Source organism: Geotrypetes seraphini, chromosome 12 (genome assembly GCF_902459505.1).
Source record: "Geotrypetes seraphini chromosome 12, aGeoSer1.1, whole genome shotgun sequence".
NCBI lineage: Eukaryota > Metazoa > Chordata > Amphibia > Gymnophiona > Dermophiidae > Geotrypetes > Geotrypetes seraphini.
The window spans coordinates 119,979,032-119,985,228 of NC_047095.1; the positions used below are offsets into that span (position 1 = coordinate 119,979,032).

At 42.3% G+C, this 6,197-nt stretch overlaps 1 pseudogene; it reads left to right on the top strand.

The window, feature by feature from the left end:
- On the top strand, positions 1 to 1,606 carry LOC117346332 (annotated as a pseudogene).
- Positions 1,607 to 6,197: the final 4,591 nt, after the last annotated feature.

Genomic DNA, 6,197 nt, shown 5'->3' on the forward strand with positions numbered 1-6,197 from the left:
ATGTCCTATGCACGAGCTCGGGGTAGGAGACTGGAAGTTTGCATGGGGGCGGGGCTGGGAACAGAACAAGGTGCGGCCAGGTGTCCACTTTGTTTGTTTAAGAGTGCATCTGTCCCTCTAACACAGCACTGTCAGGCATAGGCAGGCACTAGCTCTGTGGACGCCCGGGCACCCCCCAAATTGTATGATCTACTTCAGTTGTTCTTAAATCTGTCCTTGGGGACCCTCAGCCCCTCAGGTTTCCAGGATATCCCTAATGAATATGCATGAGTGGGATTTGCCTATAAAATAGGTTTCAGGCATACAAATTTCTCTCATCTTGAAAACCACTTGCTCAGGGTCCCCCAGGACAGGTTTACGCATCACCGATCTACTTTGGAGCTGAAATCTTCATGCTGCAGGGCAAGAAGGAAGAGTTCCTGTATCCCAGTTCATGTCCCCGCCTCCTGCTGAGGCCTGTTGCCTGGAATATCTTACCAACAGTCCGCAGGAGGAAGAAAGAGAGAACGTCCTCATTATGCTTATCTATACCCTGTCCGTAATCTTCCTGTGAGCTAACTGGACCGCTGAACAGAGGAGAATGCTTGGGGATCCCCCTCTCAAAGGAAGCGAGGACCTCAAGGCGTGAAGTACAGAGGACAGCGATAGGACTGAGGATTGCAAAGTCCGCAAGAAAAGAAATGGCATTTGGACAGTGAATTCGAGTGGCCGTTTGGGCAACCAGATGGACCAGTTTGCCACTCTGTATGCACTGGCTATGAAGCCTATATTCATCAGGAAACCTATGACCGGCTGGCCTCAATCTTCAGGATCAGCCTCCCAGTGCTATATAAGTGAGCGGTTGGTAAGATACCCTGGAAAAACCATCAGGTCCATGACTGGATGTCGGAGGAATACAAGCACATTGAAGGGGAATATGTGAAACTCACAGGCTACCCTTGCTCATGGACCTTCTACCACCACATCCAAGAGGTGATTATCCGGGAGTTCGCCTTCCATAACTTCCTTAGGGAGGAGGCCAACAAGTATTTAGAAAAGGTAAAAGGAACCAGGAAGAATGCCATCTTCATTGGGGTTCACATGCGAAGGGGGGACTACGTCAATGTAATACCCAACACATGGAAAGGAGTAGTGGCAGACAAGACCTACCTGGAGAAGGCGATGAGCTATTTCCGTAATAAGTATCAGGAACCCATCTTTGTGGTGGCCAGTAATGGGATACAGTGGTGTAAGGAGAACATTGATGCTTCTAGAGGAGACATCTACTTCTACAGGGATGGGGTGGAGTCTTCACCTGGGAAGGACTTTGCCCTCCTTGCTCATTGTAACCACACTATCATGACCATTGACATCTTTGGTTACTGGGCGGGCTACATGGCAGGAGGGAAGACCATTTACCTCACCAACTTCACTCTATCAGAGTCTAACATCTTGAAAGTCTTCCATTACGATGCCACCTTCTTACCAGATGCCCGCTGACCTCTCACCTCTTCTTGCACTGCAAAAGGAACAAACAACCCCAGTAATTACAAGCATTGTAGAACAAATGAAACCCAGGATGGGTTTCGTTTGTTCTACAATGCTTGTCCCCAAGCTCTCGATGTGAAAGCCTGGCTGGCTCGATGGTTGAGTGCTAGGTTAATAACTAGAGGCTGAGGGTTCAAGTCTCAGCTAAGGAATAAGGGTGGTTCTACTCCAAGAAAAGAGGTTGAGGGTACAAGTCTTTTTTGTGTCAACTGCTAGGATTTGAGCTCAGAGATGGATAAATATAAGTTCTGAAAAGCTCTTGATGTGAAAGCCTGGCTGGCTCAAAGGATGAGTGTTGGGTTAGTAACTAGAGGCTGAGGGTTCAAGTCTCAGCTAAGGAATAGGGGCTGATACTGCCCCATGTGAAGTTTCAAGTTCAAGTTTTATTTATATTTGATTAATCGCTTAATTAAAAATATATCTAAGCGAGGTACAGTGTATGAATAGACATAATACTAAAATAGTAGGTAACATGAAATATTATAAAATTAACAAATTTATACTAAAATTTACTAACATAGTAAATAACATAAAATATTATAAAAAATTAACTATTTATACATTAAGTCATAATATAAGGCTAAAAGTTTATAAATGATGTAAAAAAAAAAAAAAAATAGTTTCGTGTAAGAGGAGCTCATAATTAATTCTAAAACTAAACGTTAAAAGCATCCTTGAATAAAAAGCATTTTAAATTCTTTTTAAAGTCGTTTAAGTTATTTATTTCTCTTAAATGTAAAGGTAAAGAGTTCCAAAGTTGAGGCGCTGATACTGAGAACATATCCTGACGGCGGGTTCCAATCATTTTCAAAGAGGGAATAGTTAAAAGTTTATGGTTATTTGAACGTAAAGGACGAAAGGTATTGTATGGAATGAGTAGTTTATTTATAAATTGAGGTTCATTAGTGTCGAGAGTTTTAAATGTTAATAATAGGATTTTATAAGTAATCCGATGATTAATGGGGAGCCAGTGTGATTTAATCAAAAAGGGAGTAACATGATCGTATTTTTTTCCTTTATGAATAAGCTTAACGGCAGTGTTTTGTATAATTTGTAAACGTTTCTTTTCTTTTAGTGTAATATTTAACAGAAGAGAATTACAATAATCAAGTTTAGAGATAACCAAAGAATGTAGTAAGATATTTAGCAATTTTGGTTCTAAAAATTTTGAGATTGACCGGATTAGGCGTAGTCTATAAAAGCATGATTTAATAGTATTGTTTAGATCACAGTTCTTCAACCGCCGGTCCGCGGACCAGTGCCGGTCCGCAGAAAATTTCTGCCGGTCCGCGCAGGGCCGGCGAGATCAAGTCGGCAGTTAAATTTCCGCCCGACTGCGATTCCTGCTGATTAATGTTCCTCCCAGCCTCAGGCAATCGAGATAGGCTGCCAACGTCGGGGCCTTCCCTCTGTGAGTCTCGCCTATTTAGAAACAGGAAGTGGAAACAAAATAGGCGGGACTCAGAGAGTGAAGGTCCCGATGTCGGCAGCGTGTCTTGATTGCCGCCCCTGCTGAGTTGCTGAAGAGGGCCGCGGGGAAGTTACGATTATACCGGAGAGAACTGCAGATTCAGGTGCAGGTGGATGGAGATGGTCAGCGTGTGCAAACAAGATCCTGGGGAGCCTTCACAGTGGCTGTCTCCCCTCCCACCAGCTCTCCAATTTGCCAGGGCAGTGATTTACCGGCAACTTCCTGCAGGCAAGTACCGAGAGCTGCTGGAAGGGGAGGAAGCCACTGTAGGAGGCTGGGAAGGTCTGGAAAAGGGAGAGCTGTTACTGGACTTGAAGGGAGTTAGAAGGAGAGATGCTGCTGGGAGGGGAGGAGGGAAAGGGATGGGAAGAGAGTTACTGTTGGATAGAGGGAGGAGGGAAGGGAGAAGAAGGAGAGATGCTGCTGGGAGGGGAGAAGGGAAAGGGATGGGAAGAGAGTTAATGTTGGATAGAGGGAGGAAGGAAGGGAGAAGAAGGAGAGATGCTGCTGGGAGGGAGGAGGGAAAGGGATGGGAAGAGAGTTAATGTTGGATAGAGGGAGGAGGGAAGGGAGAAGGAAAAGAAGGAAGGAGGGTAGGGAGAAAGAAAAAAAGGAAGGAAATAGCTGGCAGGGAGATTACAGGAGGGGAAGGGGGTCAGGGTGGAATGGAGAGATCAGATGAGAGAAAGGGGAGAGAGAGGAATGAGAAAGTAGAGAGACATTGATGCTGGAAAGGGGTCAGCAGAGAAATAAGAGAGGGATAAAGATGCTAGATCTGGTGTAAGAGAGATAAAAATGAAGAAGGCAGTGAAGCTGGAATGAATGATGTAAAAAGGAGAGAGGAGGATGGACAAGGAAGAGGGGCATAGAAAGAAGTCAGATACATATGGAAGGGGGAGAGGGCAGACATTGGATGGAACGGGCAGATGCTGGAAGGAAAAGAGTGAAAAGAAGATGAAAGCAAAAACCAGAGACAACAAAAGGTAGAAAAAAATAATTTTATTTCTATTTTGTCATTAGAATATATCCTGCTAGAGACATAACTGGGGACTGCAGTATTCTGTTAGCATGATATTTCTATGTAGCATTCTATAATAACTTGGCTTGTTCAGTTTTCTTGATAGTAGAGGGGATATATGTGAAGGGGAGGGGAGACAGGGGTTTTGTTGGTCTGTGCTCTGTATATTTGTATTTATAAAATCACAATTGTTCAGAATATTGTTTCTTTTTATACTTTAATAAAATACGTTCAATATAAAATCATAATTGCGGCTTGTGCAGATGGGATCAGATGGTTTGTGGGGACCGAGCTCGCAGAGATGGGGCGTAAACGGGGTTTTTAAATTTTAGTCCTAGTAGTTTGCCGGTCCACAAAATAATTCTTTTATTTCTGCCGGTCCACGGGTGTAAAAAGGTTGAAGAACACTGGTTTAGATGATCATGGTAGGAGAGGTTATTGTCGATAGTGATACCAAGTATTTTTAAAGATGATACAATCTCAATAGACATATTGTTAAGAGTAAAGGGTGCATGCAGATTGATTCCTTGTTTCCAAGTGAACAATATAGCCTTGGTTTTTTTCACATTAAGGGCTAACATGTGTGTTGTAAGCCATTGTTGGATTTTTTCTAGTTTTGAATTAATTTGTTGTATTTCTTCTTTGTTTTCAGGATCTATAGGATGGATAATTTGTAAGTCGTCAGCATAACTAAAAGTAGTAAAGCCTATAGATTGGCATAATGTTAGTAAGGGAGATAAGAAAATATTGAACAGTAATGGTGATAAGATGGATCCTTGTGGGATCCCATAATTAAGAGAGTATGGTTTGGAGTTGGAGTTATTAAAGGTCACTGACGAAGAGCGGTTGGATAAGAATGATTTGAACCAGTCAAATATTTGATCACAGATTCCGATGGATTTCAATCTATTGAGAAGTAATTCGTGATCAATAGTATCAAATGCAGCGGACAAATCTAAGGAGAAAAGAATGATGGATCTGTGATGGTCAAGATAGTAATGTATGTTATTAGTTAGTCCGATTAATGAATATTCTGTTGAATGGTTTTTCCTAAACCCTGTTTGGTTTGGATGAAGAACATTAGTTGCTTCTATAAAATCTGAAAGTTGTTCAAATACTATTCGTTCCGTTAATTTAGCAAAAAAGTGAAGAGAAGAGGACTCAAATTTAGTCCATTTTTTTCATAGTAAAAAGTAGCTTAAAGTGACTGCTGTAGTTTTCAGGTTTCATGCTTGCAACAGAGGTATTTACCAAGCTCTTCCTCATCTATCTGCCCTTTCCTCCTCCTCCTCCTCCCTCTAACCCTCTCTTCCAGTCTATCTAACCCCTTCACTTATCTGCTATGGGCCCATCTAGCTTTGGACTAAGCTAGACTTGAACCTGTGACCTCCTATTTTGAGGCAAAGCCCTTTAGCCACTGAGCTACCAGTCAGGCAGGTCCTAGGTGTTTTTGATTTCTTCCCTTTATTACTTTCATGCTTTGATTTGGCTTTAAAATTCATACATCCAGTCCTGGGAGTCAAACCTGTGAGTCTTTGGTTTAAGGTAACAAAACTTTCCTCTAGTCCACCATTGGACTGATGAAGTTTGTTTTACTTTTTCTTCTTCCTTGATTTGGATTTAAAATTCAAACGTCCAGTCCTGGGAGTCAAACCCAGGACTGTTTGGTACAAGGTAACAAAGCTTTCCTCTAGTCCACCACTGGACTCATGAGGTTTGTTTTACTTTTTCTCTTCCTTATACTTCTCCTTCCTTGATTTGGATTTAAAATTCAAACATCCAGTCCCAGAATCAAACCTTTGTACCGAAGAGTCCTGGGTTCAACTCCCAGGACTGGATGTTTGAATTTTAAATCCAAATCAAGGAAGGAGAAGAGAAAAAGTGAACAAACTTTTAGCAGTCCAGTGGTGGACTAGAGGAAAGCTTTGTTACCTTGCACCAAAGCATCCCAGGTTTGACTCCTGGGACTGGATGTTTGAATTTTAAATCCAAATCAAAGCATGAAAGGAATAAAGGGAAGAAACCGAAAACACCTAGCACCTGCCTGACTGGTGGCTTAGTGGCTAAAGAGCTTTGCTGCAATATAGGAGGTCACAGGTTTGAATCTAGCTTAGTCCAAAGCTAGATTGAGACCATAGCAGGTAAGTGGAGATGTTAGGTGGAGTATGGGGGATTAGAGAG